General features: G+C 35.7%; 1 protein-coding gene across 1 annotated transcript in view; it reads right to left on the reverse strand.

Annotated features, from left to right (window-relative positions):
* Positions 1-18897, reverse strand: part of LOC136830744 (uncharacterized) — a 237823-nt gene that overhangs the window by 190803 nt on the left and 28123 nt on the right. The gene's annotated exons all lie outside the window — the stretch shown is intronic.

Below are 18897 nucleotides of genomic sequence, written 5' to 3' on the forward strand. Positions count from 1 at the left end.
GGCGAAGAAACTTCGGCGAATTTCCTCCTTTTTTTTTATCTATTCTATTCACGTATTCATTTACGAAAAGAACGTGGATTCCTTTTTTCAGTATTGCAATGTTCACTTTTGTTTTAGGTCTCTCTCTCTCTCTCTCTCTCTCTCTCTCTCTCTCTCTCTCTCTCTCTCTCTATTTTATGAAGACATTGTATATAACAGAATTTTAAATTCCACAACATTTCTTATTTATCTCAGTCTCTTTTCCTTTCCACAAATGAAAGCACCAACAGCAAAATTTCTAGCAATATTTTTCTCCCTTTCATTACAGAAGAACGAAAAGTTTTATCATCAAAATATTCTCTCTCTCTCTCTCTCTCTCTCTCTCTCTCTCTCTCTCTCTCTCTCTCTCTCTCTCTCTCTCTGCGAAAAAATAAAATCATGCAAGCGCCAACACAGACTCTCCCAACATCAAAGGCTTTGACAGAAAGAGACTTTCAATTTGTGTGAATTGACAAATGTACCGAATATAAACGTAATTACGAACTCCGAATGGCGAAAGTTCTAAATTCGTAGCTAAAATTTACGAATTCTGTTGTCACTTCCCCCTGACAGAAGATAAGAAGGGGAGTTTGGGGGTGTTGGGGGGGGGGTTGGGGGGAATAGAACGTGATAAGAGGAGGAACGAGGAAACATACGAAAGGAGAAACGGGAGAAAAATGGAAACAGATAAAAGACATACGTGATGTTATTCGAGAAGAGAGAATTGAATGAGACATATAATTTGCTTCAGGAAATGATAATATCTTCAAAGGATGTAATTTAATGATGACGTGGGTTACTTAGAATGTAAGACTGATGCATGGACAAGAACTATCTGCCTAGAATGGAAAAATGCAGCATCTGCAAAATTTTCGAAATTAAGATAATGCCACTTTTTGGGCTCGTGAAACACTAATACACAAGTTACTGCAGTTTCAGAATGATTCTTCAATGCTTTCCACGAGTATTTAGGGGGGCCCCATTTGCAGTATCTGCAAAATCAGCAGTAAGGCAAGAGAGTAACTACCATTTTTCTCAGTTTTGTATTTTTGCAGATACTGCAGTCTTCCATTTTAGGGTAAATTTCTTACGGACCAAGTTACTTCGGAACATGTAAATTACATGGGAATAAGTTACCTAAGATGCAGGTTGCTCAAGAAAAGGAAGAAGATTTAAAACCCGTCACTCAAGACTTAATTCACTCAAGATGACTAAGGTTGCTCAAAATTCAGATTACTTAAGATTGCGTCATTCTAATTTTACATTGGTTTATCGACATCAACGAAGTGATCACAAGATTTCGTCACTGCCCGAACATTGTGACGAAGGCCGATGGAAGAGGCAACCCAATGAAACTATATAGGCCAAGCTCAAAGGAAAATGGAAGTATAGAATATCTATATTAATCAGATATATTTGTTAATAGTCGAAGTGACCCTTCAGCTTTTCGATTTCTTCACATGGATTTTGAATAAGTTCATCACTACAAAGCCTAAGACCCAAATTAAGAAACAAGCGAGGAAATTCTGACGCCCATGGCAGGATTCGAACACGCACCCGAGGCTTTGTAGTGACAATTTTGGCAACAGTCAAAAGTACATTAGCATGAAAATTCACGTTCTCACTCGAGAAATCTAAAGAAATCTTGCAGGAGTGGGCTAATTGCAAAGAATAATTCAATTAATCATCACCGGAATCTAGAATGCATTGCACTACAATGTATAGTCAACAGCCCGGTACTCCGTGCAATTACTACATTGCTGAGTTCTTATACTACAGCCTACATTCGTATACATTTCTATCAAAACTATGCTGAAGACTCAGAAAAGATCAAATTAAATATGTATCCAAGTTTCACCTGAAAATGAGTATGCTCACTCACCCACTCCCTCTGTGACTCCTAAATTCATTGTGAACCTTCAAAAAAATACATCAGCGTAAGAACAATGCGTCTTATATTCCAATATACCTTATAGCGACATTATATACCACTATGAAACTATTTTCTTATCTACCCTTGAAGCACTTCTACCAGAAAATCCGCATATTACTTACACCTTTACAATAATTCATTCAATTGCAAACTTCAAACCGCAGTGACCAAATACGGCACGCGACTTGCCTCACAGTACACACGTTCAGGCCACATTTCAACCTGCATGTATACCGTGTCTACCTTTACACGGGCGGCCATCCCAACCAACTCGAGACCGCGCTTATCACCGAACCCAGCGGAGAGCTTTTGCAAGATCACGCGCGAAAACGGATATACCCGGACTCTTGCTAAATATGGCCACGCCAAGTCAACGCGCGCTTTATCTCAAGTACGGATGTGGGGAAACGAATGCCCTCCTTGGTTACTTGTATCTCAGACGTACACGCTCTCGCGGGCACGACGTACTGACGCGCACAAGTGTACGCTGCTGGCATCGATTTACCGAAATGCATTTTAAAAGGCGCGTGGTGTTGGATATGGATACACAAAAGGCAGAAGTGGCTGTGGCCTTAAAAGAGAGAACGCTTGGCTTTGTTTAGTTTCGGCCGGAGAGAGAGAGAGAGAGAGAGAGAGAGAGAGAGAAATCCACCGGAGTTGACTGTAGGCAAATGGACGGATGACTACAGAACCGTTTTGCTTGAATAGCTTTCAGAGGATTATAGGAGTCCGCAACTTTGCAAAGCATAAGGCCTGGCTATGTAATTTCTAGTCAGCAATGCATAGGAGGAATTCTTGCTTCGATGACTATTCTTTCTTAATATTTCATGGCCCGGAATTCTCTCAAACCTCATGTTTTCCTCCTTTGAACAGTGACATCAGTTTCCTTTATGATTAGATCTCATGATTTTATCCTTTTTTTTATATCTTTTTTTGTCCTTCTTTATCTCTCTTACTTCTAGGCACTCTGTTACGCTTCTCATAAAATGAGAAAAATTCTGTCATGGGAAGAAAATGAGAAATGCCAAGTCCCATGAATCCACTGTACTGCATAGCCAGTAAAAATTAGATAATTAATTGCTGCTACTTATGTTTTCTTGCTTCCAATTCTGATTTTCTTTGTGCTTCTTCTTCCCTTAATTATCTCGCCATATTTTAGTGGCATGGCAAAAAGCACCTAGTCTCGCTAAGGGTAACTAATACACGCAAGCATGTACCTTTGACGAAAGAGTAAATTCAAACACATTCGACAGAAATATACAAGAGGAAACAGAATCCAAAGAAAAAACAAACAAACGTGATATGAAAAGATCCCATGACCTAACTTTCAAATGGAACTAAACATGCAACAAAAAATTGGTTTGCAAGCGCCATCTAATACAAAAGTACTGCGCTACTGATCTGAAATTGCCGATATTAAAATAAAGTACTGATGGGGATAAGTATGTAAACTGTAGTTAGTCCTTAACAAAAGTCCTCAACATTAAATTACTGCTCACAGTGTTTCAGTGCTTAACATACACATACTTCAGCCTTTCCCCTACTTACGAACATTCGTACACGCTATCGAAGAATACTGTCACAGTGTTTCAATACTTAACTTACACAAACTTCAGCCTTTCCCCTACGTACGAACATTCGTACACGCTATCGAAGAATACTGTATAGTGTAAGAATAAAAACAAATACGGAAAGAAATTGATTGCGCCAGGGACGTTATCGATATCCAGCTTGCCTCTGGGCCGTAATCATACTTGGGAAATCGAGAAAGCAAGGCAAGGAATGACAAAATTTCGTCATTTGATTTCTTAGAAAGAAGTTCTGAATGATAGTCGGGTAGCAGTCCTATTCCTAGTCACCTTTTCCCAGATACAGAGAAGCAGTTATTCCGTTCCATAGCTGTGCAAAAACATGCCTGGAATGGAGATTAGAATCTAGACCAGGCTGAGTGAGAAAAAACATTCCTCTAGTCTTAAGACACCAACTTTATATAGACAAAAAAAAAAAAAAAAAAAAATTACACATTATGCACCAAAAATTCGAGTGAACAGCCTAAAGATTTTTCACCTAAAACATTACCTGTGTACACGCCCCATACCGTCAAAAATGACGGTAATACAAGGAAGGATCGAAACGGGAAGTTCCTGCCCTAGAACTTCCCGTCCAAATACTCTGATCAATTACCTTCAGTATGCATAAGTACACAGGAGAGTGGAACAAGAGGAATAGGCCACGGGTTGGAGGACGGCAAAACTAAACGTATAGTTCACTGCCCGTTTACTATTATTATTTTAAACAGAAAAGTAACTATAAGGGTACATTATGTATTTTGTTCCATAGAAATCATTATTACAACCATAATCATTATATTACCAGAGACCAAATTCCCATCACAAGTGGAAATAAGGACTGGCCTGTCCAGTCTTAAAATTAACCCTCAAAATAAGAAAGACTGGCCTTCCCAAGCCACGACTTTAGTATCTGGACTATGTGATCAACCGGCCGTTATCCGCTCTATCAGCAGCAGTCCAATGGGGCAAAGTAAAAGATTACACGGGCCGAGTCTCTCTCTCTCTCTCTCTCTCTCTCTCTCTCTCTCTCTCTCTCTCTCTCTCTCTGAGTAGAAGCAGCAGCCTTCCCAACACAATTATTCCAAAACCGAACATAAGCTCCTGGTGGAAGGCGGACCCGGATCCCATCCAGGGATCCCATCCAACCCTTCAATATCTATCCTCTTATACCCTCCCTCCCCTCTTAACCCTCCCCTCCACCTCTCCCAATCCATACCACCTCGCCCCCTCTCTATACGCTACACTCCAATCCCAGCGCCCCTCGTCATAAGCCTTGGATCTGGAAGCACTGGATTGGGGCAGGCCTGGAATCCTGGATCATTCGTATGAGTTCGGAATAGCCGGAGAGAGAGAGAGAGAGAGAGAGAGAGAGAGAGAGAGAGAGAGAGAGAGAGAGAGATCAGGCGACAGAAGGGAGAGAGATGAAACTTGGAAGTAAGCAAAGAGAATGTTTGGGTGGTACTCTATCTAAGTAAACAGGAAGAATCAAAGGATGGAACAAGACAAATTGGTGGACAAAGATAACATTTAAAATCATATTCAAACAACGAAAAAGGAGAGAGAGAGAGAGATGAATACGAATGTAAAAGGTAATGAAAGTGTGAGGAAAAAATGAAAAGGGGGACATGGAAACTGAAATAAAAATGGGAGAGCCCGCCAGCAGTGTTGCCACCGCAGTAGTAATTGTTAATCTAATTAACAGCGTTCGTTGTTCCCACCTTTCAGCATATCGAGTCGGCGTGGGTGGCACGTATGTATGTATGTATGTATGTATGTGTGTCAGAATTTGTGTGTAACCCAGATAAACGCACATTCTAGCAACTGTTTACATTTTTATAGGCGCCTATGCCAGGTTTATTAAACGAATTTTATATCAGCGGATTGCAATTGGTTAATGCTCCTTTCAGTGTTCTGATTTCCGCCAAGCTTCACTTAAACAAGGACAGCTATGATGAGAGAGAGAGAGAGAGAGAGAGAGAGAGAGAGAGAGAGAGAGAGAGAGAGAGAGAGAGAGAGAGAGAGAGAGAATTTCTATTATAGGGAGATTGAGAGAGAAAGGTGGGAAGAGGATTTTATGAACTGAAATTTTAACTGCACTGACGATACTACAAAACTAGCCAATTGCTATCAAACCTTATAATCAGAACACCCATTCTCTCTCTCTCTCTCTCTTTCACACACAAACACATACACACACAAACGCACACAATTATCCGATGCTAATTTTCGTCACTTCCATGCTACTCAGAACTCCTGTGGTTAAGTTTAAAAAATCAGATGCACTGCCCAAATAAAAATATTAATGTCTATCTGAACATATTTACTACCAATTCTTTGCTCACAAGGAGCGGTTTTAAAATCAACCCTCGGAGTATTACAGTTTTTAATTATTCTTTTTCAATGAATGGAAGTGGCCGAGGACAAGAGAATAAAACCTTGGGCCAGGAAACTGAAGGATAATCGGATTACCACTGGAAAGGACACGGCGAATGAATACTGAGAATAAAATACAGGTAAAAAAAATAAGCATTTGAATACCAGACATAAAAATCAGAACATAAAAATAATGGAAAAAACCATACAGCCATTAGAAAGGGCAGAAGGGCAAGGGCTGATAATCGCAAACTAAACAAAAAAGACTTCACATTTTAATTCAGGATGCAAAAATTAGAAGAAAATGAAAAGCAAAATATAAAAATGAAACAAATATGAAAAATGAAAAATAGACTTGGCATTTTCATAAAGGATATAGAAATTAGAAAAAATAAAAATAAAAACAACGAAATACAATTACTCATAAAATAAATAAAAAATAGACTTAACATTTTCATTCAGGAAACGAAACTGAGAAAGAATTTAAAACAAAATATCAAAATGAAATAAATATGAATGAACAAAAAATGACTTGATATTTTAATTAAAGATTCAAAAAATATATGACAAGAAACACAAATATTAAGAAAAACTGATTTTTGAAATTTAACGACGCCAGCTGACGGTTATCCTATCGGAAGAAAAGTATGCAAACGATTTATTACTGAAAAAGATCTAATTTGGTGAAGTGGATGACTCATGACCCCAGCCTTTAATTCACTTACACCATCAGCAAACTACTGCTAATCACCAGTTAACTCGACCTTCGAATTCATCTCTCTCTCTCTCTCTCTCTCTCTCTCTCTCTCTCTCTCTCTCTCTCTCTCTCTCTCTCTCTTTAATATAATATCTTGCAGTGCTGAACTGGTGTGACCTTTAATATTGTGACGCCAGTGTGACGTAAGCTAATGCCCTTGCATATATATATATTTAATTTATTTCCATTTGTATATATATATATCTACCTTCCTAACTATCTATCTATATACTCTCTCACACACACACAATATAATTATATATATATATATATATATATATATATATATATATATATATATATGTATATATGTATATATATATATATATATGTGTATACATATATATGTATATATATATGTATATATATATATATATATATATGTGTATATATGTATATATATATTATATATATATATTTATATATATATATATATATATATATATATATATATATATATATATAGGCTTTTGTTACAACACTCTTGACTTACTACTTCTTCTTCTTCTTCTTCTTCTTCTTCTTCTTCTTCGAGAGAGAGAGAGAGAGAGAGAGAGAGAGAGAGAGAGACAGAGAGAGAGAGAGAGAGAGAGAGAGAGAGAGAGAGAGAGAGTAGGGTCAATCCTACCCGAGTTCCTTATCTGAATGGGGAGTGTTAGTCAAGCGAAGGCTTTTAAACACGTACAAAAGAAATTACAAAGGGATCTGATCTCAAACTCCTCGGAGCCAATCTCGATTAGTTCGGTCCTTCTAATCCACGGCAACGGAGGCCTAATCACTCGACTGCTATCATACTGATTAGAACCCGATCAGCTTCGGCTCCAATCCTGAACTGCCAGACAGGTATCTTTCACATCCATTGTATCTAGTCAACAATTTTATGGAACTGGAATTGGGAACGTAGGACTGAGGTCAAAGACCAAGCGCTGGGACCTATGAGGTCATTTAGCGCTGAAAGGGAAACTGAGCAAAAAGGCTTTAAAGGTGTGACAGGAGGAAAGCCTCGCAGTTGCACTAAGAAACAACTGTCAGAAGATGGAAAGTAAGACGGAAGAGAGAGAATATGAACGGAGGTACAGTAAAAGGAATGAAAGAGGTTGCAGCTAGGGGCCGAAGGGACGCTTGCAAAGAACCTGAAGTAATGCCTACAGTGCACCGCGTGAGGTGCGCTGACGGCACTAACCCCGTTCTGAAGAAAATTTTATGAAATTTAATATATGTATTTAGATGTTATGAATACACGCATACATGCAGCATGAATGTTAAATCCTCTCAGGAGCAAGCGAGTGAGTGTGTGTGTGTGTGTGTGTTCGACTTCGTATAAGTGCTTCTACTTGACAAGAAAAGCAACCACTTTAAATAATTAAGACAGGTCATCTTTGAAGGGAATCGGACACGTGACAGGGAAGGAGGGAAGATGATGCCTTTATTGGGCAGTCGGGGTGACAAGATGTAAAATAAATAAATACCTACAGTATATCAGAAAATGGAGATATCAGTAACAATACATAAGTAAAAAATGCGCCGAAGTTTCCTCGGTGTAATCGTGTTTTCTGTACGGCGTATAATACTGTATGAAACTCTCAGCCACGGCCTATGAAACTCTCAGCCGGCCATGGTGGCCTGTGTTGTTGCGTTGCCAGACGCACGATCATGGCTAACTCTAACCTTAATCAAATAAAAACTACTGAGGCTAGAGGGTTGCATTTTGGTATGTTTGATGCTTGGAGGGTGGATGATCAACATATTAATTTGCAGCCCTCTAACCTCATCAGTTTTTAAGATCTGAGGGTGGACAGAAAAAGTGTAGACGGACAGAAAAGCCGACACAATAGTTTCCTTTTACAGAAAACTGAAAAGGATTTCAGTAACTGTGCAAAAAGTCAAACAGAGAAGAAAGGACGTGGAAAGATATACCGATTACTTCTGCAATCTGTGCAAGTGAATACCTCGTTTCCGGGTGATTATTTTTGCTAATGAATTCTGGGAATGAAGATGATAACTTCTCGACAGCTTCCTAATGCGATATGCTGATAGTCTTCCCCGGAAATGACGGAATAAACTATGTAATTAGAGATTCTTTCGGATTTGTAATTTTTTGGCTAAAATGTTCTTGATCACCCTTTCACTGCGTTTCATTGCTACTGGAGCAGTTACCGGCATAATGAAATCATGAAAAAAAAACAAAAATTACGGAAGCTAAGAACCAGTTTCTTATGATTTTTCGGGGGGAAAAATCTGTGGCAAAATATGTCAAGAGAAAGAGAGCGGTTGTTCATTTTGTTTCCTTATCAGATTTGGTTGTTACTAAAAAATGATTTTTTAAGAAAGTATAACTTTTTGGATTACAAACAGTAACTGAAGGTTACATTGATTAAATCCTTAAGAATATATTCAGAGATATATGCAAGGCTAACAGAAACCTGAACAAACATTAGGGTGAAACAAGTATGGTAGCAATGTAAATAAGTTTTCAAGGCTATGATGAATCTGTTACACTACAGGTCTCTTACTTACTAAGTTAAATAACATTGGGTATGGTCAATATTTAGTTACCATAAACGTACTATGCAAAATAATGTTCATATGACCAACGTTAATAATTTTACAAAATGATTAAATGTACGACGAACCAAGACTGCATATATAAACATCTATCACTTTATGGAGGAAAATTCAACAATATTTTACACTGTTAAGTCCTCGGTACATCACGTATAGATGATATACAGTTCATTTGACTGACACAAACAGAAAGAGATTTATAGTAAGAGATTACAAAATCCTATAAATATTGATTTCCTTGGTCAACTTTCCTTTTAGATGATGAAACCATAAAGTTATCTGTTACGCTGATTTAACTCTGCCTTCTGTGCATAGAAAAAATTTTTTATCTGGGGTTAAGCTGACGAATGTATGCGCGTGCGCGTAACGTTGTACGATGTGTCGTTTCTCTTAAATCATATTTTGCTTTATGAACATATTTCATGCTAAGGTGGTAAACGTTTTTATTAAACAGGTTTTCTAGAAAGCATGATCGACGCAATAATAATAATAATAATAATAATAATAATAATAATAATAATAATAATAATAATAATAATAATAATAATAATAATAATAAAGAAGTGATGGAATGTGGTAGAAAGGTAAATGAAGATGATGATGATGATGATAATCAAAATATGACCGAGGTAATAATAATAATAATAATAATAATAATAATAATAATAATAATAATAATAAAGAAGTGATGGAATGCGGTCGAAAGGCAAATGGAGATGATGATGATGATAAAAAAAGACCGAGACAATAATAATAATAATAATAATAATAATAATAATAATAATAATAATAATAATAATAACAATAATAATAATGAAATGATGGAAGACAGTAAAAGTGCAAATGATGAAGATGACAACAAAATTCAAAATTATTATGCAGAAAAATCTGCCAGGAGAATCTTCATCCGGGTGTGTGTGTATGTGTATGTGTTAGTGTGTGTTTGTGTATTTCTTTGGAAACGAAACTTTTCCAGGCAAGCCCTTAACACACCCTCTCTCAACTTCTCAACGGCTTTCGAGCGAAATAAAATTGAATTTTATGTCGTGAACAAGAGAGTTATTCCGCAAAATCCTCCTGCTACTACCTCCTAACCCCCGCCCCCTCCCCACCTCTCCCCACCCTCCAACATTCACCCTCCTCCCCCCCTCCTACCTTTCCCACACCACCACAAAAACGAAAAACTTTGTTCTTGTGTCTTACTTCCCAACCTCCCTCCCTACCCCCAACACACACACATACACACGCACGCACGCGCGCGCGCACACACACACACACACACACACACACACACGCACAAAACTTCTGAAAGCTTTTCATATGTCTTTTCACTTTGTTCCCGAAAAGAACTCGAGATCCCTAACCAAGACACTCGTTCGCACTTGTTACGGATCTCACACTTTTTTAATTTTTTTTTCTTTCTCTTTGTCACCTTTTTATCTTTCCCTACTTTGTGTTTATTTTTTCCCCCTTTCAATTTTGTTTTTCCTCTTGTTTTCATTCTGAGCCTTTTTCTGCAGGCTGTTAAAGGATTCCCGACATGAAACGAAATATTAAACATCTTCAGCACGGGCTCTTGTTACATTTTTTTTACATTTTTCATTTTTGTCTTTTGGTCTTACCTTTTATTTTTTGTTTCGGTCGTCTCTAATTCCATCTTCTCCAAACTAGCCTGATTAACATTTTTCTTTAGACTTCTCAAGGTAAACCAAATATAAAACACCCAACCAATCATTTATGCATTCTTCTTTTGCAATGGATTTTACTGAAAATTACTAAAAAAAAAAAAAAAAAAAAATATGAAAAGCATCAATGCGAATTTGCGGGACATTGAACGACGACGTGGCTGAATATCAAGCAGGACAGATTTCCCGTGAATATAGAGTGTTCGTGAAAAACAAAAATGTGACCCAGTTGGAACCTGTGATGTAAAATAGAGGGACTCGTGAAAAAATTCTCTCTGTGCCATAACGGGGGCGTACTTTCATTTCGATGGAGTAGTATAAAGTGCAACGATATTTATAATGAATGTGAAGTACAAATAGATTTGGTATCTGTTCCTATGTCCATAATTATTTCGAGAATTATTTCCGAGAGAGAGAGAGAGCGTGCCTGAAAACAGATAATATTCTACAAAGCTTCAGTTCTACAAAACTTCAATGTATAATAAAAAAAAAAAAAAGATTTGTAATCTCTCTCTCTCTCTCTCTCTCTCTCTCTCTCTCTCTCTCTCTCTCTCTCTCTCATTGTTGAAACACACAGAAATTTTAATAACTTCTGTTGAGTTGCCTCGATTTGATGTTGAAATGAAATGGTGTATGATGCAATCATTGTGGACAAAACCTCATAAATAAATATAGCTATTCACATCACTGTACCTCATACGCAGATTTTGAGTGTATTTTATTGAACACAAACCATATATATATATATATATATATATATATATATATATATATATATATATATATATATATATATATACACATATACATACATACATATATATACACATTATAATACACACACATATATACATATACACATACCCTATATATTTATATACATATATATTATATGTAGATAGATACATAGGTAGATAGATGTGTAAATAGTTAGATTGCTATTGTTCGTACAGTAATGTCAGACGGACCCTTCTCAAAAGGTTTTGATATGGACGTATTATGATATTATGTAAAGTTTAGAAAGAAAATCAAGACTGTCGAAGTATTATTATCTGTATCTGCCATCTTCTCTGTTAAGTTGTCATTATGCCATTTTTCTTGAAAGTACTGTTTTCTTCTTATAACAGCTATAAAAATTCTTAAAGATTTTGTTCGCTTTGTTTTTTATACCGCTGAATTTTATTTAGCGGACGCAGTCTCAACTTTATAAATATTTCAGTGAAATGAGGCGTATCTTCACTAGGTTGCTTGTAGTAGTTGGCCTAACTTTCCTGTCATATCAATTGCTGTTATGAATACAAATAAGAATCGTGTTAAAATCATTGTTTTTAGGAATTCCATTGTGTAAAGTTCTGTCATATTCTGTTTCATGTCGTGACTGAGTACTATAGCAATTTTTAATTTATCTTAGCCTCCATTGCAGATCCAGGTATAACCTAAAACTGTACGAGAAGCCACAGAGAAACAGGAATCGTAAATAAAAATAACTTTCTACCTAGCAACTTACGCAATAAACGAGCTCTGCATTGCGTTTCCAAGGAAAGATGCGGAAACTCGAATACGCTGTTAGATTTGTCAATTAAAACAAACACAGTGGACTGCGATATAAAGAGTCATTTACTCAAGAATACAAAATGAGTTTGAAGTATCTCAACGACTTTTGAAATGTACATTGTTTACTTAAGTAGGCCGAGTAATTTGAACTTTGTTTGCACTTTACACAAAAATTCATTGCATACTAGCTACTTTGAGTCTCTTACAAGTGAACATCTAGAATGCGTGCACGATACACATCCGTTTACACACACGTACACACACAATATAAATATATATATATATATATATATATATATATATATATATAATATATATATATATATAATATATATATATATATATATATATATATAATATATTTATGTATATATATAATGTGTATATAATGTATATGTTTGTGTGGATAATGAGTGGAGAAAGCTATAGAAGTACTATTAAACCACAGTGCATCATTGCATTACTATGTATGTCTCTACTGGTGTTTGTGCATGTAATAAGTCATTTGTTTGCCAATTTACATTTACAAACTTATTTTTATGAACATTTCTTAACTATACATATTAAAAGGATGGTGGCGGGCATTGAAGTTATTCATAATCTGTTTTACCAAGTAGGATCCGTACTATTTATTCACATAACTGAATATTCTTTTCCGTAAAATATTTTTTTTCAGTCGGACAATTTTCCGTAAAATATTTTTTTTCAGTCGGACAATTTTCCGTAAAATTTTTTTTTTTTCAGTCGGACAATTTTCCGTAAAATATTTTTTTTTCAGTCGGACAATTTTCCGTAAAATATCTTTTTTCAGTCGGATAATTTTCCGTAAAATATTTTTTTTTCAGTCGGACAATTTTCCGTAAAATATTTTTTTTCAGTCGGACAATTTTCCGTAAAATATTTTTTTTCGGTCGGACAATTTTCCGTAAAATATTTTTTTCAACTTCCAAATAAATAATTCTATGTAAATATACAATCACAGTTGTTTATTCTTAAATAAATTTAGCCAAGAAAAAATATAAAGATAATATACTTAGACATATTGCTAACACAAATTTTGGAAAATGAATCAAGGTGGGGGTTTCACCCAAGTCATTCAGACATGAAATCAGTTTTAGTTTATACTCTTAGATAAATTTAGCCAAGGAAAAATATAAAGATAATATACTTAGCCATATTACTTACACACATTTGGGAAAATGAATCGGGGGTGGGGGGTTTCACCCACATCACTTAGAAAAAAATGAAATCAGTTTTGGTTTATACTCTTAAATGTTAAATCTACCAAAGGAAAAAATATAAACCCAATATATTTATCCATATTACTTAAACAAATTTGGGATATTGAATCAGGGGGGTGGAGGTTTCACCCACATCACTCAGAAAATATAAAACCATTTTTAATTTTAAATATTAAATCAAACACCGCCCCAAAACAAAAAATTTAAACCTAATATACTTATCCATATTACTTCCACAAATTTAGGAAAATGAATCTGGGGTGGGGAGTTTGATCCACATCACTCAGAAAGTACAGAACACGATCAGCTTAATGCTCTAATTATACAATCCCATTAAATAAATGAGCCCTGATCCTATCAAGCTGGGGAGAGAGACAGAGAGAGGGCGGTGCTGAAGCCGGCTGCCAACCTACTGAAGTCAGGGGGGGGGAGGAGGGTACGAATACCCCTTCTCATTTCCTTCTTTTCCCCTAAATGAAGGGGACCAGTGAAGGGAGAGAGGAGGGTAAACTAAAGAAAATAGGGAAATAAAAGGAGGGGATAGGGTAAACTGAGGGAAATAAAAGTAAGGGATAGGGTAAGCTGAAGGAAATGAAAGGAAGGGATAGGGTAACCTGAAGGAAATAGGGAAATAAAAGGGGATAGGGTAAACTGAAGGAAATAAAAGGAAGGGATAGGGTAAACTGAAGGAAATAGGGAAATAAAAGGAAGGGATAGGGTAAAATGAGGGAAAACAAAGTAAGGGAAAGGGTAACCTGAAGGAAATAGGGAAATAAAAGAAAGGAAAAAAAAGGGTAAACTGACGAAAATTTGGGAAATAACTATCCATTCGCATTCTATAATTTTTTTAAATATAAAGGGACATGTAAATGAAGACAGAAACGTTCATCGTGACGAAAAAGGAAGGAAAAGAAATTGAAAAAAAAATGGAAGTAAAGGAAGACAGTTAAGGAAAGCACAGAGAGAGAGAGAGAGACAATCAAAGACTGCAAACCTCTGCCAAGGAGATTTAGGAGGTCAGTTACATAAATTAAATATTTTCGTCTCTGAAATTTTCTTTGAAGATTAAAGGATAACATTAACAAGTTTCACAACTATTCTGCGTTGTTTACGTTTTTCGTCAGACAGAAGGAATATATTTTCTGTAAATGAACCACAGAAAAACAGATAATCATACTGAATTTTATTGAATATAAGGATTTAGGCCAAACTGGTCATTCATTCAGTGCTGAAAACGGAAATTGACATTAAAAGGTTTGAAAGGTGTAACAGGAGGAAAACCTCAAAGCAGTTGCACTATAAATCAATTGTTAGGAGAGAGTGGAAAGTAAGAAGGAAGAAAGGGAATATGACAGGAGGCACAAAAGAACAAAGGGGTTGCAGCTAGGGGCCGAAGGCACGCTGCAAAGAACCTTGAGTAATGCCTGCAGTGCACGGCACTACCTCCTACGGGAAAACAAATAATGAACGAGGTCGTTAAAGAAATTCTGGATACAGAGCCGGTCTTGGAATCCACAATAAAATCAAATGAATAGTTCTCAGGAACGTGGTGGATCTTCGGGAACAAATCCGTAAAAATCCCTTCATTAATTAACAGAACGACAGAAAAATTGAGCCAAAAATCATATTATCTTGGCAGAGTTAACTGCTAAAGGCGATTTAAGTTACGATAAGAATGAACGAAATATTACGAACTGAAGCAATAAGACAAATATAAATAAAAAATAAATATTCGGAGGGGAATACTGGCTTCAAAGACATCGTACCGCCGTAACCATCAAAGCTCATTTAACACCGCAAAAGAAACCGAATAAACAAAAAGAAACAGGTGACAATACGAAACGAAAACGAAGACTAAAAGTGCTCGCGGGGTGAAACAACAGAGCCGAGAATCGGACGGACCGAGCCTTAATTCAAAACCATTACCCATTATCTGCCGGTAATGGGACACAGTATCCATTTGCATGCGCGCCCCATTTATATGCAAGTCAGCAATAATGACCGGAATGGAACTTCGGGGATCCCAAGAATGCGAGATAGACGGACAGACAGGCAAGTCCTCCGTCGTAGCATTTCGACAGGAGCGTCGAGACAGTTTCGTGTCGATCGGGGTCGAACGTGGTCCACGGAGACCGAAAAGGATCACCGATGGTAATAAAAAAAAAAAAAGAGGGGGCGTTAGAAATCCTCACCTTTTCGACATCAGTATTTTCAAAGCTTGATTTTTTTCTCTTTCAGTTTTTTTGCGACTAAATATAATTTTCTTTTATTTTTATGGTTCTGACTATGAGGTCTTTCAATCTTTCAGTCGACAAGTAATAGTTTATCTAAGCATCGATTTTTTTGACCGAATAGAATTTTGTTGAATTTTTGGTTACTTTTTCAACATTTTTATATTTCTAACTATGAGATCTTTAAATTTTTCGTCTAAAAGTAATGGTTATATAAGCAAAATTTTTTTTACTAAATAAATCTTGTTTATTTTTGGTTAATTTTTCAATATTTTTAAAGTTCTAACTATGAGGTCTTTCAATTTTTTCGTCGAAAAGTAATAGTTATCTAATTAACTGAATAGAAATTTGTATATTTTTTGGTAAAATTTTTCCATAGTTTTATATTTCTAACTAAGAGATCTTTTAATTTCTTCGTTGGAAAGTAATGGTTATCTAAGCATCAATTTTTACCGAGTGCACAAAATTGTTTACTTCTTGGCAAACTCCTTCCACATTCATACGGTTCTATTGACGGAGTCCTTCAATGTATTCGTTGAAAGCTAACAGTTATCAAGGCATCAATGACCTACTATTGATATTAACACCATGACAACTAAAAATTATTCATAAACGGTGAAATATCAAGGATTCTTTCAATATTTTCGTTCGAAACAACTATTGAAATCTACCCCTTGGCGACTAACAATTATGTATAAATGATGAAATATAAAAGATTCTTTCAATATTTTCGTCAATAAAGTACTGTGGAAATCAACCCCTGACGACCTGCAGTTATGTTAAATGATGAAATAGCAAGGACATGAAATGTGGAGATGCAGAAAGGCTTCGCATTTTATGGCAAATATGAACCGAAAACGTACTCGATGGATTTTGCACAAAATAAGGTGTTACGCTGTGGCGGTAGCCGTTAGCAACAGACGGCGTAAGTAGAGTATAAAAACTTTCTCTCTCTCTCTCTCTCTCTCTCTCTCTCTCTCTCTCTCTCTCTCTCTCTCTGAGTGCGGAGGAAAGGCTTCAATAAGTTCGTTCCTTTACATGATGAAAGAAATTTTACCAAAACATTTTTTCCCACTGTCAATTAATCGACAAGATTGCGTCATTTTGGAAATTGTTGGATTATCCAGGGATGCGTAGAAATAAAAAAATGCACAATTAATCAACTGTGTTTTAGTGGTGGTCACCCATTCAAGTTCTGATCAGACCCAGTATTTACCGTCCTCACCACAAATTCACGATCACCTCAGATAAATTCAAACGTAATTTTCATGACCTTTACCATAGTTACATCATACAAAAATAGTTATATTTTTGGATCTACAAAAGGATCATTATTTTGTATAGACTTTAACATTTCCCTCACCTGTTAAATGTCATTCCTCTCAAAATGTGCTGTCTCAGACATAAGCCATAATTACAGCCTCCAGATTCATCATTCAGCCATTGCTGAATATTCATTAAACTTGCCGGCAAAGTTTATTTTTTTTATTATGGAAATTAGCTTCGGCCAAGAAACCAGAATTAGCCCTGAAATATGAGGCGTCAAAGCAGATGTGGTGGCGGCGGGAACGCTCTAAGTAATTTAACATCTTGCAAGAAAATATTTTCGTATATTTCGTACACAGTTTAATCTCTCTCTCTCTCTCTCTCTCATTATCTCTCTATATATCATATATATATATATATATATATATATATATATATATATATATATATATATATATATATATATACATATATATATATATATATATATATATATATATATATATATATATATATATATATATACATATATATATATATATATATATATATATATATATATATATATATATATATATTCAATTATAAAACTGTCAACTTACAGTTATTGCATATACATTAAAACTGAAGTAACTCTTCACAATGTGTGCAGTTTTAAAGAGAAAAGTAGACATTTAATCTAACTTCAAGTAAAATGATTCATATAAGGCAAAAGAAAACGGAACGTTTAAATGGCTCTAAAATGCTGAAACCCACGTTAAGAAAATATATGGACGAGAATGATTTAAAATGAATAACAAACTTAAACGACAGACGGCCGAAGAGAGTTTAGAAGCGAAAGGTCACAGTCTAATACGTTTTAAGCCTCTGCTTTCTCACTCCTATATCCAGGTACCGTATTTATCCACTATTTCATAATTTTCATATACACCTTATCATAAATTTTCAACTTCCCCCTATTACCAGTAAGTCACACAAGCGAATTGGTATTAAGTCCTTTCTCCTTCCTTTCCTGTGCATTCCCTTACCCACTCAATTAACAATGACTTTATCTTCAGGCTGAGTCTATGCCATTTCTGATAAATATGACTTCAGTGCAACATTCTGCGTCCAATAGTTTATCTATTGCCTCTCTCTCTTCTGAGTTATTCTCATTTATTTCTACATATATTCCAGCTTCCTGATGCTTACCTAGTGAGTGGGGTTTTGTTTGGTAGGATCACTGTGAATGTGTTCATTCATAATAATAATAATAATAATAATAATAATAATAATAATAATAATAATAATAATAATAATAATAATAATAACAGCTGCTTACACGGTATCTTACTTGTGTAGAGTCTTCTCTATTCGTCATACAATCTTCTTTCCATCAGCGTGTTGCTGGTATATCAACTTTCCTGAGGCCATGCAAAGATTTTATGCTGTCTTAGTTTCCTGAGAAAATATAAAACTAAGACAACAGAAAATCTTTACATTTCCTTCGGAAATTTGATGTTTACCCTGATGACAAATTAGATTGTAAATCGTATATAGAAGACTCTCTACAAACAGCTATAGTAACTTGTTGGACGGGTCGGTATAGTTCTCGGCTAGCACTCTGCTGGGCCTACGTTCGAGTCTCCGGCCGGCCAATGAAGAATTAGAGGAATTTATATCTGGTGATAGAAATTCATTTCTCGTTATAATGTGGTTCGGAT

The sequence above is a fragment of the Macrobrachium rosenbergii genome, chromosome 47 (assembly GCF_040412425.1).
Source record: "Macrobrachium rosenbergii isolate ZJJX-2024 chromosome 47, ASM4041242v1, whole genome shotgun sequence".
In the NCBI taxonomy this organism is placed as follows: domain Eukaryota; kingdom Metazoa; phylum Arthropoda; class Malacostraca; order Decapoda; family Palaemonidae; genus Macrobrachium; species Macrobrachium rosenbergii.